This window comes from Triticum urartu, chromosome 7A (assembly GCF_056163025.1).
Source record: "Triticum urartu cultivar PI428250 chromosome 7A, HENAU_Tu73, whole genome shotgun sequence".
Lineage (NCBI taxonomy): Eukaryota > Viridiplantae > Streptophyta > Magnoliopsida > Poales > Poaceae > Triticum > Triticum urartu.
In genome coordinates this window covers 687,455,508-687,472,894 of record NC_141879.1, presented here as the reverse complement: position 1 = coordinate 687,472,894, position 17,387 = coordinate 687,455,508, and the positions used below count along the sequence as shown (strand labels likewise).

The following is a 17,387-nucleotide window of genomic DNA, read 5'->3' as shown; positions in this document are numbered from 1 at the left end:
GGACTTTGTAGAAGGTCTGCCAAGATCAAAGGGCTACAACTCAATCCTGGTGGTCGTGGATAAGCTGACACGGTACGCTCACTTCATTCCACTCCGGCACCCATTCTCCGCACTGCAAGTGGCTAAAGCATACATGGAGAACGTTTTCAAGCTCCACGGACCCCCGGACAAGATGGTTTCAGATCGGGACCGCATCTTCACTAGCAGGGTATGGCAAGAGCTGGCCAAGCTGACACGGACCACACTGAATATATCATCAGCACGGCACCCGCAGACCGACGGGACTACTGAGAGAGTCAACCCAATGTATGGAGCTGTACTTGAGATGCTTCGTCCACAATTGTCCGAGCAAATGGGCTGACTGGCTGGCGTTGGCGGAGTTCTGGTACAACACTTCATACCACTCTGTGCTCAAGTCCTCTCCCTTTGAGGTACTGTATGGCCACAAACCCCGATTCTTCGGCATCACCAACATTGCGGATGATACAGTGTCTGATCTGGCGGCGTGGACAAAAGACCGAGAAACAATGCTTCAGTCCCTGAAGCAACATTTGCACCGCGCTCGCCAAGTGATGAAGGCCAAAGCGGACCAGAAGAGATCGGATCGAGTGTTCGCAGTTGGGGATTGGGTGTACCTCAAACTGCAACGGTACGCGCAATCATCGGTCGCGGCTCGAGCTAACCACAAGCTAGCGTTTCGGTTCTTTGGTCCATTTCAGGTTACTGGGCGCGTCGGTGAGGTCGCATACAGACTGGCGCTGCCGGAGCAGGCCAAGATCCACCCCGTCATCCACGTCTCCCAGCTTCGCGCAGGCGTGCCTCCGGACACACAAATCATGCCGGAGCTGCCCGTTCTCGACGAGGATCTTCTACCCTTCCAAGTACCAGCAGCCATCATTCAACGCCGCGACATACAACGCGGAGTACGGCAGGTACCGCAAGTGCTAGTCCACTGGTCCGGATTTCCAGCGTCGCTGGCTACCTGGGAAGATGAAGTACCTCTCCATGCCAGATTTCCTCGAGCTTTGGCTTGGGGACAAGCCAAGTCGCAAGGGGGAGGGAATGTCACGGGAACCACTGGAGGCCAAGGCCCAGCATCACCAGCCCGGCCCAAGAGGATCTCCAAGCCCAACCGACAAGTGACGGGGACAGTGTGGAGAAAGTGAGACTACATAAGATGAGACAAGCCACTGGCTAGGGTATCGTTGGATCACAGACTGGCGGCGCCGTTGGGCGATGTATCTTCCTCCTTCCCTGGCTCTCTCATCCCGATCCCCCTCTTCTAGGAACCCTAAACACTTGTATCCTTGATTCGAGCCCGCAAGAGTGAATCCAGTTGCCTAGACTATAGATCCGTGTCATCTGGTAATCAGAGCCTCCAATTCCACCAGAAATTTCTCTTCCGCATCGCGAACTGGCGTCGAAGACGCGCAGCGTCAAGGAGATCATGGCGGGGACGGATGCAACGCAAACACGAAGGAGGCGGACGTGGCGGGTTATGCGATTGTGAACGGAAACATCGGCAGCTCCTATCACTCGCGGTTCCCATCGAGCCACAACGACCGCGACGTCCGCGACGTCCAAGCGGCGGAATTCGACAAAGAAGACTAGCACATGGGAGACGGACAAGTCTGTCTCCTTGTGGGCATGTCCGTGGCCCATGTCTTACTCTTCCTCGCCGGCGACTAGCAGCTTCATTTCGCAGAGCTCAGGACAGGCAAAGATGCTGGACATGGAACATGGACGCTTCCACGGCTGGCAAAAATTTCGACTAAGCTAAAATTTTATGTTAAAAAAATTTCATGTACACTTCTGTTAAATGAAATATGTTTAAAATGTCATGAAATTGGTCCGGTTTAAATGATCGTCCGGTTTCTTCAAATACCGTTTAAAATGTGATCGGATGTTTGATGGATAGGGTTGGATGGCTTGCTCGTGTATCACTGTCGTGGTTGGATACTAGGTCCGTTTTAGGGGATAGCGTTGAAAATACCCGAAAGTCTTTATTCTTGAAAAACTCTACAATGCTATAAGACTTTTTGGAGATACCTAATATTAATCTAACAATCTGACTTGAAATGTGTTTTTATCAGAAAAAATAATTTATTTTCAAAATTCTGTAAACCGTTAAATTTCTAACTTAACATTGGTGCTTAACCACGTTGGAAAGAAATACATTAGAAGAAAATGCAACGTCCGTTTAAGAAAAGACAAACTTCACAAAATACATGTATAAGCAGCAGAAAAGTGTGGTTCACATCAGCTAAGCCCACGTAATCTAGGTCTCATCCCATCTGGTGCATCAGATGATAAGCTTGACTGACGTGTAACGTGCCCGTATGCGACGCTTTTCGACCGAGGACTCGCCATCGTAAGTAGTAAAATCAGCAATGAAAGCTGTTCTAGTGTGCTTGACCGCTTTACGTACAGGCCGTCGCATATACCTTTTGTTATGTTAATCAGCGAGAAAGCAGTGTGTGTATAACAGTATATGCTAAGCGAAATACAACCAAACAAAAGTGAAAAGGAACAATGCAAGCTGTAAGGCGGTTCTATACGTGCACGCCATGATATATATTTTTTTGTCAGGGTTAATAACCACTCTTTGCTCATGGCGAGGCGGCGTGGTTACTGTGAGCCTGAAACGTACGTACGCGAACGCATGGCTTGATGCCGGCGGCTGGTGACCCGCTATTTAACCCCCATCGTCTTGCACACCAGGCATCCACCTCCGTTCGACTGTTGACGCCATGGCAGCCACAGCGGCGGGTGAGAACAGCAGGTTAACTGGGGTGAGAAAGAAGGGGGATGGCAAGTTCGCCGCAACTATGAAGCACCCGGTGACGAAGACGTTGTTGTGGCTGGGGACATACCAGTCCCCCGAGGTCACCGCGTGCGCGTACGACCTCGCGGCTAGGGAGCTGAAGGGCGCAAAGGCAAAGCTCAACTTCTCCTACCCTCCGCCGGCCAGACTGGTTAAGGAGGTGATCTCTGCACCGAGGCACCGCAGTCACGGTCACGACGCACCGCTCTTTCATGTCGTTACGTTTCCACCCGACGCCACAGCACCGCCTCCACCGCCGCCCAAGCTGGTAGTTTAATTTCCCTTCCCCTTTGAAGCGCCCGCCGGCGACACCCCACCGGTGCCTGCATACCCGTTCCTGCACATGCCGCTTCCGGCACGAGCGCGTCTCGGCCTGTAGCTGGCGCAGGCACCTGCTCCACATCCACAATAGCCGATCCGACGGATGCAGATCGTGGCACAGGCCGAAAGCTGCTTAAGCTCCTCAAGGGAACCCCTAGGTGCTCCGTCTTTGCCACCTGGTGTTCAAGAAACCCAAGCTGTTCGTCGTTCCCATCACTCCTAGTGCTCCAACAGAAGGGACTGATGACAATTTCACCAAGCCGTGGTATTTCTCTGATTCTCCTACTGTTTAGCCTCGGCTGTGCGCAATATGCACCGAGATCCCATAGTCGTGTGCCATCATAATATATCCAGAGGGAATCTGAATCTATCTATCATAGTATAAGTTACAAATGTATTTTCATTGTTGTTCTCATGTGTCGGGTGTCGCTGCCATGTAATGGGTTTACTGTGGTGTTGTTTATCATCATGTAGTTTCCTTTTACCAATCATGTAATCTGTTCACTCTTGTCTTGTGTTTTGTATTGGTGTGGGTGCACTCTTGTTTTATGTTACCATAATGTATTTTGAGTACAAATCATGTGATCAGTTTACTCCAACCATATATATTTGAAGTGCAAAGTTATTAGTTGTCTTAACATGAAACGTTTTTATAATAATATTTGGGGCATTCTGTTGTAGTACTTATCTCTTGGATTAGCAGTATGCATATCATATAGCATATCTCTTGTTTTATGTTACTCCATATGTTGTTTAGTGTGGCGTTTGAGATAATTATTTTGAGGTGAAGAGAGAATATTGCTCAAACACCAGTGTTGTTACAATTTTTAGTGCAGAGTGAATAAGTATGAAATATGCAAATTCCAAATTCAGGAAATCAGGATAAAGGATCGAAGGACGCTGAAAAATAATCAAAGTCCATACTCTGATGCCATCCAAGCGTGCGGTTGTTGTAGTATATCATGAACAAAGTTTGTTGTAACCTTTAGAACTGAACTTAAATGGCCACTACCAATAAAATCCCCGACGGGTTTGGTAGTTTATGTCTTGAAGGCGAAATGAACATTAATCTCTATCAAGATTTCCCGGGTGATCGCGGCCATGAATTCTGGTACATATCACTCTTAACAGTACTAGAAGTATCCAAATGTATAGAAAACTATAGTAACACATGTCTGGTGATATCTAAAGTACTGACGGTCTTCCGTATATTAATTTTATTCAAAAGAATAATCTGAAAAAATGTAGAGCAGCAACCATTGCACGACCATATATATTTGAAGTGCAAAGTTATTAGTTGTCTTAACATGAAACGTTTTTATAATAATATTTGGGGCATTCTGTTGTAGTACTTATCTCTTGGATTAGCAGTATGCATATCATATAGCATATCCTTATTTTTCTTTCATGTACATGATGTTGTTGCATCATGAAATTACTAGTGGTTGTAGGTACATGTCCAATTGGGTTATTCCAGGTAATGATTGCAAATGTAGTCCATTCTAGTACTGACTCACATCTAGAGGTCTTTTACTTGCATTGTGTAATGTGTCTCAGATAAGTTTAGAGGAGAACCGATGATGTTCTTGAAAGGTTCGGCCTTGCTGGGTATGTAGAAGCAACAAGGTGTTTGAATTTGGTGCTAGGTTACTAGATAACATAGTTTCTAGGTCAAAAGCTTTGCTAGCCTTACACTAAAAACCTAAAATTGCATCTTTCTTGTATCTTTTGCTTTATTTGTCATAAATCACATATGCCACTTTTGGCAATAGATTTGGTTGTTGCCACACAAACCAATTGTGTAAAATCCTAAAAGCTCAATTGCAGAAAGCTTCATCTGTGTGGATAGCGTTGCCAAACAAAGTCATTTAGATGGAAACCATAGAAACCGAAAACTTGTTTTTATGTGAAAAGCTTAGCACGCATTATGTGCATTCGTGAGCATTATATCCACATCTGATTTGTTGCTTTCTCTTTATATCAGTCCCAAATATGCAAATTACTCAAGCACAAAGGTATTACAATTTTTAAAGTAAACTGAAGAATTATGAAATATTGCAAACTAAAATTGAAAGAAAGACAACATAGTCCTAACTTGTCTACCATATCGCGCAGACTAGTGAGCAACTAAGTAAATGTCTCTCATAAACTTTTGTCCTACACCACTGCGCAGGAAGTTGCATTGTGCACAAGTTTTGCATAATTGATCCAGAAACTCCATAATAGTATACACTACTACAGAACGGCCTAGCATTGGCGGGTCACAAATACATGTCCGCCATTGAAACATTTTTCCCACGGCTAAGACGGTAAGAATTTACTAGTGGCGGGTGGCAATTTTTGCCCACCACGGTAGATAGTATAGTAGCAGATAGTATTTCCCTCAGTTAAGAACCAAGGTTTATAGAACCAGTAGAAGACACCACAAAAACAAATGTAAGTAGTGCCTGCACACACACAAAGAAAATACTTGCACCCAAAGCGGGCAAGAGGGTTGCCAATCCCCTTGTACTCATTAATTGCACCGCTTAAATCTAATAGTGGTGGATAGATAAAATAAAAGGGTAAATAAATTGCAGCAAGTATTTTTAAGGTTGTAGTATATATAAAGTGAATGGACCCGGGGGGCCATAGCATTCACTAAAGGCATCTCTCTCCTGAGCATAGTACAGTGAGTAAACAAATTATTATTGGGCAATTGATAAAATAGGCACAGTTATGATGATCCTAAAGGAAATATGCCCTAGAGGCAATAATAAAGTTATTATTTATTTCCTTATTTCATGATAAATGTTTATTTTTCATGCTAGAATTGTATTAACCGGAAACATAATACATGTGTGAATACATAGACAAACATAGTGTCACTAATATGCCTCTACTTGACTAGCTCGTTGAATCAATGATGGTTATGTTTCCTAACCATAGACATGAGTTGTCATTTGATTAACGGGATCACATCATTAGAGAATGATGTGATTGACTTGACCCATCCGTTAGCTTAGCACGATGATCGTTTAGTTTCTTGCTATTGATTTCTTCATGACTTATACATGTTCCTATGACTATGAGATTATGCAACTCCCGTTTACCGGAGGAACACTTTGTGTGCTACCAAACGTCACAATGTAACTAGGTGATTATAAAGGTGCTCTATAGGTGTCTCCGAAGGTAATTGTTGAGTTGGTGTATTTCAAGATTAGGATTTGTCATTCCGATTGTCGGAGAGGTATCTCTGGGCCCACTCGGTAATGCACATCACTATAAGCCTTGCAAGCATTGTAACTAATGAGTTAGTTGCGGCATGATGTATTACGGAACGAGTAAAGAGACTTGCCGGTAACGAGATTGAACTAGGTATTGAGATACCGACGATCGAATCTCGGGCAAGTAACATACCGATTTCAAAGGGAACAACGTATATTGTTATGCGGTTTAACCGATAAAGATCTTCGTAGAATATGTGAGAGCCAATATGAGCATCCAGGTTCCGCTATTGGTTATTGATCGGAGACGTGTCTCGGTCATGTCTACATAGTTCTCGAACCCATAGGGTCTGCACGCTTAAAGTTTGATGACGGTTATGTTATGAGTTTATGTGATTTGATGTACCGAAGGTAGTTTGGAGTCCTGGATGAGATCGGGGACATGATGATGAGTCTCGAAATGGTCGAGACGTAAAGATCGATATATTGGACGACTATATTCGGACATCGGAAAGGTTCCGAGTGATTCAGGTATTTTCGGAGTACCGGGGGGTTACGGGAATTCACCGGGAGAAGTATTGGGCCTTATTGGGCCATACAGGAATAGGCGAGAGAGGCCAAAAGGAAGGAGGCGCGCGCTCCCCCTCTGGTCCGAATTGGACAAGGGGTGCAGCCCCCTTTTCCTTCTCCCTCTCACTCTTTCCTTCTCTCCTACTCAGGAAAGGAAAGGGGAATTGTCGGTGTCAAAACCGGCGGATCTCAGGTAGGGGGTCCCGAACTGTGCGTCTAGGCCGGATGGTAACAGGAGGCAAGGAACACGATGTTTTACCCAGGTTCGGGCCCTCTTGATGGAGGTAAAACCCTACGTCCTGCTTGATTAATATTGATGATATGGGTAGTACAAGAGTAGATCTACCACGAGATCAAGGAGGCTAAACCCTAGAAGCTAGCCTATGGTATGATTGTTGTATGATGAAGTTGTCCTACGGACTAAAACCCTCCGGTTTATATAGACACCGGAGAGGGTTAGGGTTACACAAAGTCGGTTACAATAGTAGGAGATCTAAATATCCGCATCGCCAAGCTTGCCTTCCACGCCAAGGAAAGTCCCATCTGGACACGGGACGAAGTCTTCAATCTTGTATCTTCATAGTCCTGGAGTCCGGCTGAAGGTATAGTCCAGCTACCCGGACACCCCCTAATCCAGGACTCCCTCAGTAGCCACCGAACCAGGCTTCAATGACGACGAGTCCGGCGCGCAGATTGTCTTCGGCATTGCAAGGCGGGTTCTTCTCCAAATTCTGTGTACCTGCTAAATAATGTCCGATTTTCGTAATGTAGCGCACTTTGGCTTCCACGCCCAATAATGGCCGTCTTCCACGTGTCAAACGAATGCGAAAAGTTGGGGTGTTTTTACATTCACACCCCTAGCCGCATAAACGAGCCGCCTATTTAATGGGATGGGGATTCAGATCCAAACCACACCTTCTCCTCTCCATGAGTAATCATCAGAGCGCCTCCAGCAAAGGTCCATTCCAACATGGCCAGCCGTCGCAGCTCCTCCTCTCGCCCTTCCAGTCCTATACCTGGAGACTGGGAGAGGTGCTCCATCCCGCACAGCGAGCTAGTGTCGCTTCAGGCCAAGGGATTTCTCCCTCAGGCCTATATGGTCCCGGTCCGAGCCGGACTCGCCACCTATAATGGCGGAGAGCAAGCGGAGAGCACCCCCAATCCCTCCAAAGGAGAGCGGGTGTGCCTCGTCCCTTATCTAATAAGAGGACTTGGATTTCCAATTCATCCATTTCTCCGTGGGCTTCTGGAGTTCTATGGCCTCCAGCTGCACAATCTCACGCCCGGCTCTATATTGCATATCGCGGGTTTCGTCGCCCTTTGCGAGCTATTCTTGGGTGTTGAGGCTCATTTCGCGCTGTGGAAGAGGTTATTCTGCCTGGTGCCCCGCTCTCAAGAGGGGTCTATATATCAAGTGGGCGGAGCCGAAGTATGGCGTATCGCCGGGACCGGATATCTATCCGGAACCCCAAAGAAGGCATCCAAGGACTGGCCTTCAGAATGGTTTTATATAGATGATGTCCCGCTGCCGGATCCTATCCGGGTCGGTCTCCCGAATTCAATAGTGCTCCCTTAAAGAAACGCCTAAGCTGGCGCCCGCGGAGCTCTCAGAAAGAAGGCGACAGGGATGTCCTTCACCTGATGGGCCGGATAAGACTACTGGCTCATTCCGGACTAACCATGATTGGAGTCATGGCCGCATGCATTATGCGGGGAGTGCAGCCGCTTCAATATAGAGGCCACCCCATGTGGGATTTTAACGGGGAGGATGACGCCACCCGTTATGGTCGTAAGGGGCCAGCCTCAGCTGCCGCTCTAGTAAAGATCTTATCCTCTTTGTACAAGGGAGAAGAGGAGGAATTCCTCCGCGTCAACCCGCAGGGCGGATTTACTATGTACAACCCTCCGAGTTGGGTAAGTGGACAATTGTGCTTGCCCATCCGTTTTATATTCCCATGATTAAGTATGTAGTCTAACGACTTCAACACAAGAACTGCGTCAGGAGGTAAAGGATATAAACAGCCGTCCCCCACAGCCCGAGGATCCAGAACGGTCCCTCGATCCAGACTCCGAAGAGGATCCGGACATATCGGTGGAGCTGATCGACGGGGTGTTTCATCAGCTAAGCAAGGACAATACCTTGGTGGCCATTACGGCTGATTACCCAGGGCTAATTCCGGCCTCCCAGGTAACAGAGAGTGGAGTCTCATCCCCTTGAGAAGGAATCCATTCTCACACATTTCAGTTTTCCTGACAACGACCGTGTTTTGCAGGGGAGGTTTCCGAGGCGGGAGGCCGAACCTACGGCGGCTAGCCAACGAGGGGCCGCAGGGCCCCGTGGGGTAAAAAGGAATGTAGTCCGGACTGAGACGCTGGCGCAAAGGTATAGCGCACCCTCTTTTTCCCTGGTGTTATTCCTTCAGGGCATATTAACGTTCGTGCTATCTTCAGGACGAAGAGACCTCGCCAGACTACATCCGGAGAGGTTGCCAATCGCGCCTCCACCAGCCAGGCTCCAACGCCTGGCCCGAAAGCGGAAACGAACACAAGGCGCGCACCGGACGCTCCTCCGACAGAGGATGCGGACAGGCTGTCTGCCACCAATTCCTAGGTGGAGAGTGCCATGAACCACAGGCGTCACCGGACAGTTCTTCACGACGCTTGTTTCTCCCAAGAGGCATTAGATGCCTTCAATTCGGGAGATGCGTACCTCCGTGCCACTCAAAATGGTTTAGTCAGAGCCACAGAGCAATATGTAAAAGACATATGGGTAAGAAATTTTTTGGTAAATATATATATATACCAGTAGCCCCCGAGACTTGAAACAGTTAGAGTAACTGATTTAAGGATCATTTGTTATGCAGGTTCTCACGAAGAAGAATACCGTACTGTCCCAGGAGCTAGAAGAGTGCAAAGCCCAACTGGAGGCCGCACTAGCCGCGGCAGGGGAGCCCAAAGAGACCCCCTCTGGTAAGATACACTTCGAAAGATTAGTATCTTGCGAAGTGCAACTAGATCCGGAGAGGCAACAACTCTTACGCCGGCTAAAGGCCGGTGAGAGTATGCTGACAAGGGTGAGGCGGGAGAAGAATGATCTTCAGGATGCCAACACCAAGCTGGGCGTTGAACTTAAAGATGTTCGTGGCCAGCTGTCGGACTCCACTAAGGAGAATCGGCGGCTTCGACGCGGCATATTTAGTAAGTGCTTAAGCGAATATTTGAAAGAAAAGAGTTCGGCGAGGAAGTCGACTAACAGAGTAATGTCTGTAGGTATGCTAACGGGTCGTCCTGCAGAGGAGATGCCCGGTTCTTCGGGTGACCTTCTTCCTGAGCTCTCTCAACAGCACGAGCGAGTTCGGCAGGCGATGCGAGGCGTTGCCCAAGCCTTATGGCCTTCCCACTCCATGCCCGAGGGCCTTGGAGAGCTTTCGGAGAAGCTTAAGGGAGCTCGACGGCGCTTCCGATTGTGGAAGATATCGGCCTGCCGACAAGGCGCTAGGGAGGCCTGGGCCATGGTGAAGACGCGGTACACGAAGTCTGACCCAAACCACATGGCCGAGGTCAGACCTGTGGGGCCTAACGGGAAGGAGATCCCTGTAAGCTTAGTGTACGGCCAAGTAGAATTGGCAGCCAAGTATTCCCAGCAGGACTGTAAGTTAGACAGACTGTGAGATGGTATTGAAGAGGAATACAATCAGTCAGAGTGACTATGTAATTTTTAATTGACATGTGTAATTCCTTCTAGCCGGATTGTAGATCGTTTGTCGTTGCCGACCTTTTCGCTTCAACCTCAGGACCTGACGGTCCGGAGTGTGTCCGAATACCCTACCGGTTATGTAAGAACCGGGGTATGCATGGAGACCAGGCGTAGGGGTCATTAGTGCTTTATCAAACAAGTGCCCAACTAGTTATGTTATATTACATGGTTAGTAAGAAACATCTTCCAGAGAGAATAGTTCCGTTAGGGGTTCCTTTCTCTGGGAGGCATGCCCTAAAGTGCATGTCCGGACTGCAAACGCAGGAAAATCATCTGGGGGCATATATATAAATAAGTAAAAAAAGGTCATCTTTTAGTTCACCGACCGAATATTCCCTTAAGAACGCTAGCTTTCGGCTTCACCCAGTCTGAGGTACAAATCCGGCTGATCCGGCAGTAACAATCGCAGAGGTGCTCCCTTTACCACCTAGCCGAACAATCGGGAATGTAGGGGTAAGCACAGGAGCCAGGCAACCCAACTTGGCCAAAACCTAAGTCATATCGATGCATATAATGGTGAAGAAAAGGTACATGCAGAAGTTTGACACATGTGGTGGGCGTGAAGCCCGAGTAAATAAGCTTCTGTTAAAGAAGCCCCCAGGTTTAATGAGCGCAAGTAGCACGTCACTTGAGGAGCCTTTAAGGGCTATAAAAGAAAATAGGGGAAGGAGAGAAATGTAAGACAGAAAATGTAAAAAATGGACAGAGGAAGGAGACAAACACAGAGTCCGGCGCTAGGCATAGAATCTTCGGAGACAGGCTGCGTTCCATGGGTTCGGCTAAAGTCGGTTATCCGAAGCATCTCGCAGGCGGTATGCTCCACCAGTCAGGACTTGGTCGATTATGAAGGGACCTTCCCACTTGGGCTTCAGCTTGTCCTTTTTCTTGTCCGGCAGGCGTAGAACTAATTCGCCAACGTTGTAGTTTTTGGCCCGCACTTCTCTGCTTTGATATCTTCAAGCCTGCTGTTGATAGAACGCGGAACGGGTTTTTGCCACGTCGCGCTCCTCCTCTAAGGCGTCCAAACTGTCCTGCCGATCGAGCTCGGCTTCCCTTTCTTCGTACATGCGCACTCGAGGTGAGTCATGAATTATGTCGCAGGGCAAGACTACCTCTGCACCGTACACCATAAAAAATGGTGTGTATCCGGTGGTGCGATTCGGCGTGGTCCGCAGCCCCCAGAGTACGGAATCGAGCTCCTCTACCCAGTGTGTGTTAGATTCCTTGAGGGACCGCACTAATCTGGGTTTGATGCCGCTCATGATGAGACCATTTGCACGTTCGACCTGACCGTTAGTTTGTGGGTGATAGACGGAAGCGTAATCGAGCTTGATGCCCATGTTTTTGCATCAGAGTTTTACCTCATCGGCCGTAAAGTTCGTGTCGTTATCGGTGATGATGCTGTGGGGGACGCCATAACGGTGTACGACCCCAGATATAAAGTCTATCACAGGTCCGGATTCGGCCGTCTTAACAGGCTTGGCTTCTAGCCATTTGGTGAACTTATCCACCATGACCAGTAAGTATTTTTTCTTGTGGGTTCCGCTTTTAAGGGGTCCCACCATGTCAAGCCCCCAGACCGCGAAAGGCCAAGTGATGGGGATAGTTTGGAGGGCGGTGGGTGGCATATGGCTTTGGTTTGCAAAAAGCTGGCAACCGACGCATTTTTGGACTAAGTCCTAAGCGTCCGCCCGGGCCGTCGGCCAATAAAAGCCTGTACGGAAAGCCTTGCTTACAAGGGACCGGGCTGCGGCGTGATGGCCACCGAGTCCGGCATGAATTTCAGCCAGCAGGTTTCGCCCTTCCTGTTCGGAGATGCACCTTTGAAGGACTCCGGTAGTGCTTTTCTTATAAAGGTCTCCCTCATGGACTTTATAGGCTTTAGATCGCCGCATTATACAGCGTGCCTCGTTTTGGTCCTCTGGGAGTTCCTGCCTAGTAAGCTAGGCTAGGAATGGTTCTGTCCACGGGGCGATAACGGCCATTAGTACGTGGGCTGAGGTTGTGATTTCATTGGCAGAGCCTCCGATTATGTCAGATTGTTCGGCGTCGGACAGTGCGGTTGGGTCCAGGCTAATATTGCCATGTTCCCCTTCCCATACTACGGATGGCTTGAACACCCTTTCCAGGAAGATGTTGGGGGGGACCGCATCGCATTTTGTGCCGATGCGTGCCAGGACGTCTGCCGCCTGATTGTTTTCCCGGGCTATATGGTGAAATTTGAGCCCCTCAAACCGAGCTGACATTTTGAGGACGGCGTTGCGGTAAGCTGCCATTTTTGGATCCTTGGCATCGAAGTCTCCATTTATTTGGGATATTGCGAGGTTCGAATCCCCGCGCACCTCTAGGCGTTGAATGCCCATGGATACTGCCATCCGGAGACCATGTAAAAGGGCCTCATATTCGGCTGCATTGTTGGAGTCCATGTACATAATCTGGAGTACATATTGAACTGTGTCTCCTGTGGGGGACGTCAAAACGATGCCAGCCCCTAGTCCGGCCAACATTTTGGGACCGTCGAAGTGCATGATCCAGTTTGAATATGTGTCGTACTCTTTAGGGAGTTCGGCCTCCGTCCATTCTGCGACGAAGTCGGCCAAAACTTGCAACTTGATAGCTCGCCGTGGCCTATAAGTTATGTCGAACGGGAGGAGCTCGATGGCCCATTTTGCAATCCGGCCCGTTGCGTCACGGTTGTTTATAATATCGTTGAGTGGTACTTCCGATGCTACTGTGATTGAACACTCTTGAAAGTAGTGTCGTAGCTTCCGGGATGCCATGAATACCGCATATGCAATCTTTTGATAATGTGGGTACCGTGATTTGCATGGGGTAAGGACAGTGGACCCATAGTAAACCGGCTTTTGAAGGGGGAATTTGTGTCCGTCCGTTTCCCGCTCGACGACAAGTACTGCGCTGACAACTTGATGGGTTGCTGCAATGTACAATAGCATTGGTTCGCCGATGTTTGGCGCGGCCAGGACAGGGTTTGTTGCCAATATGGCTTTTATTTCCTCGAGTCCGGCAGTGGCGGCATCCGTCCACTCGAAGTGTTCGGTGCGCCGAAGGAGGCGATAGACGGGTAGCGCCTTTTCTCCCAAACGGGAGATAAAGCGGCTTAGAGCCGCCACGCATCCGGTTAATTTTTGTATTTGTTTGAGGTCCTTTGGGATATCCAATTGTGACAAAGCTCGGATCTTGGGTGGATTTGCTTCCATTCCTCTACCGGATACAATGAAGCCCAAGAGCTTTCCGGCTGGAACGCCGAAAATGCATTTTTCCGGATTTAGCTTGATGTCATATGCTCGGAGGTTGTCAAATATAAGCCTCAAGTCATGTACTAGAGATTCGACATGTCTTGTTTTTACGACCACATCATCCACGTATGCCTCTACTGTTTTGCTGATCTGGTTTGCCAGACATGTCTGAATCATGCGCTGATATGTTGCACTGGCGTTTTTGAGCCCGAAAGGCATTGTGTTGAAGCAGAATGGGCCGTATGGGGTGATGAATGCCGTTGCGTCTTGGTCTGACTCGGCCATCTTGATTTAATGGTAACCGGAGTATGCGTCGAGGAAGCACAACGAATCGTGTCCTGCAGTGGCGTCGATAATTTGATCGATGCGGGGGAGGGGGAAGGGATCCTTTGGGCAAGCCTTGTTAAGGTCTTTGAAGTTAACGCACAGGCGCCAGGATTTGTCCTTCTTTGGTACCATCACCAAGTTTGCTAGCCAGTCCGGATGTTTTATATCTTAGATGAATCCGTCCTCCAATAGTTTGGCTAGCTCCTCTCCCATTGCCTGTCTCTTGGGCTCAGAGAAACGTCGAAGGGCTTGTTTGATAGGTTTGAATCCTTTTAGGATATTTAAGCTGTGTTCGGACAGCCTGCGTGGGATTCCTGGCATGTCTGAAGGGTGCCAGGCAAAAATGTCCCAGTTCTCCCGTAGGAATTCTCGCAGTGCAGCGTCTACATCGGGGTTTAATCGTGCCCCAATGGAAGCTGTTTTATTGGGGTCCGTTGGATGGACCTGAAATTTGACTATTTCATCCGCTGGTTTAAAGGAGGTGGACTTGGATCTTTTGTCGAGTATCACATCGTCCCTGTTTACCGTGGAGCGCAGCGTGGTCAGTTCCTCAGCTGCTAGGGCTTCGGACAGTGCCACAAGGGCCAATGCGGCTGTCTTGTTTTCGGCGCAGAGTGCTATGTCCGGATCACTAGCGAGAGTGATGATTTCGTTCGGCCCGGGCATCTTGAGCTTCATGTACCCGTAATGGGGTATTGCTTGGAAGATTGTAAACGCTTCCTGCCCCAGCAGAGCGTGGTATCCGCTACTGAACGGGGCCACTTGGAATGTGACCTCTTCGGACCTATAATTATCCGGCGTGCCGAACACCACATCTAGTGTGATTTTTCCTGCACAGCACGCTTCCCGACTGGGGATTATTCCTCTAAAGGTTGTGCTGCTTCGCTCAATGCGGTTCCAGTCTATTTCCATTTTTTGAAGGGTTTCCTCATAAATGAGGTTCAATCCGCTGCCTCCGTCCATGAGTACCTTGGTGAGGCGAAAGCCGTCCACTATAGGACTGAGTACCAATGCGGCTGGTGCTTGAGCTGTTCGGAATTTAGGTTCATCACTGGCATTAAAAGTAATAGCCGTGTCACTCCATGGGTTTATTGTTGCTACGTGATAGACTTCGGCGAGGCTATGGAGTGTTCTTTCTCGCATATTATTTGATGCGAAAGTCTCGAAGACAGTTAAGACTGTACTGGAGTCCCTGAGGTGGCTTTCTGCAGCCTCCGGAATTAGGAGATCTTCGCCCCTTTTGGCCACCTGCCAGAGTATCCATCATGCTCTAAGGCTATGAGTTGGTGTGGCGTCCTCTGTACTATGAATTTTACAGGGTCCATTAAGCCATCCCTCCAGTACGGTTCCATGCCCTATAGAGGGTTTTGGTTTTTTGGTTTTTAACCCGGGTGTCTGATGATGATGCACCCTTTTATTTCGGACGAGGTTTCTATTCAAGGCCGGATTGTCCCAAAATTTAGTTTCGATTTTTCGGGCGCTTTCCATCGCACAGTACTTTTGTACTATGGACGCCAAGTCAGCGAAGCGTGTAAGATCACGACGATCTGTGGCGTTGAGGATTCCCTTGTCCGTGCAATTATTGCAAAAGATTGAGATTGCGTCTTCCTCGCGGCAGTCCTTTATCTTGTTCATAACCAGGAGGAACCTTGCCCAGTAATGATGTACTGTTTCTTCGGGCTTTTGCCTGATTTGGGATAGATCGCTTATGTTCGGGTGGGTGGGTGGACTTAAATCCGGAACTTCACCCAATCTAAGACTCAGAGGCCAAGGAGTTTCCGAACTCTGAAGTTTGGATTCTTGGATGTTGTCCAGTGAATCTAGCCCGTTGTCTGATTCTAAGTTCAGGTCTTGAGTTACATCCTCCCCTCCGCGGGTATCCGGCTTGGAGGGATCGGGAATCCGGACGTAGCTAGTCCTTAAGATAGATGAAGAGTCGCCGCACTGTGCCTCTACCACCGCAACGTGATGGGTGACTTGGGGAGAATTACTTTCTCTTAGATCGGGTTTAAACCCAACTTGGTCATAATCCGTAGTGACCCCCAAGGCGGCGATGCGATCCAAGAGCTCGGTTACGGAAGAGAGCTCCATTGGATCTAACTGCTCGACGAGTTCCGAGCTGATGTGAAGATTGCTTTTGATGACCCGAGAGGTCACCGTCGGTGCAACGGCCGAACAGGCGGTCATGGGAAAACCGCCTAGCCGGAGAGTTTGGCCGACAGCCAAGCCTCCCTTAGTAACCGCGCCGTCTTTAAAGACGGGAAGAGGCATCCTTCCTGATTGCGACGGCACAGAGGAACTCTCAATCAAAGCACCAATGTCGGTGTCAAAACCGGCGGATCTCGGGTAGGGGGTCCCGAACTGTGCGTCTAGGCCGGATGGTAACAGGAGGCAAGGAACATGATGTTTTACCCAGGTTCGGGCCCTCTTGATGGAGGTAAAACCCTACGTCCTGCTTGATTAATATTGATGATATGGGTAGTACAAGAGTAGATCTACCACGAGATCAAGGAGGCTAAACCCTAGAAGCTAGCCTATGGTATGATTGTTGTATGATGAAGTTGTCCTACGGACTAAAACCCTCCGGTTTATATAGACGCCGGAGAGGGTTAGGGTTACATAAAGTCAGTTACAATAGTAGGAGATCTAAATATCTGCATCGCCAAGCTTGCCTTCCACGCCAACGAAAGTCCCATCCGGACACGGGACGAAGTCTTCAATCTTGTATCTTCATAGTCCTGGAGTCCGGCTGAAGGTATAGTCCGGCTACCCGGACACCCCCTAATCCAGGACTCCCTCAGGAATCTTACTAGGACTTGAGAGTCCTAGTAGGACTCCCCACACTTGGCGCGCCCCCTCTAGGGCCGGCCTCTCCCTCCCTCCTTTATATACCGGGGCAGGGGCACCTCTAGACACAACAATTGATCTCTTGGATCTCTTAGCCGTGTGCGGTGCCCCCCTCCACCATAGTCCACCTCGATAATATCATAGCGGTGCTTAGGTGAAGCCCTGCGTCGGTAGAACATCATCATCGTCACCACGCCATCGTGCTGACGGAACTCTCCCTCAAAGCTTGGCTGGATCGGAGTTCGAGGGACGTCATCGAGCTAAACGTGTGCTGAATT

The 17,387-nt window shown here is 48.7% G+C and overlaps 1 pseudogene; it reads left to right on the top strand.

Moving 5' to 3' along the window:
* Nucleotides 1-2,688: 2,688 nt before the first annotated feature.
* On the top strand, nucleotides 2,689-3,718 carry LOC147961527 (uncharacterized; annotated as a pseudogene).
* The last annotated feature ends 13,669 nt before the right edge of the window (nucleotides 3,719-17,387 follow it).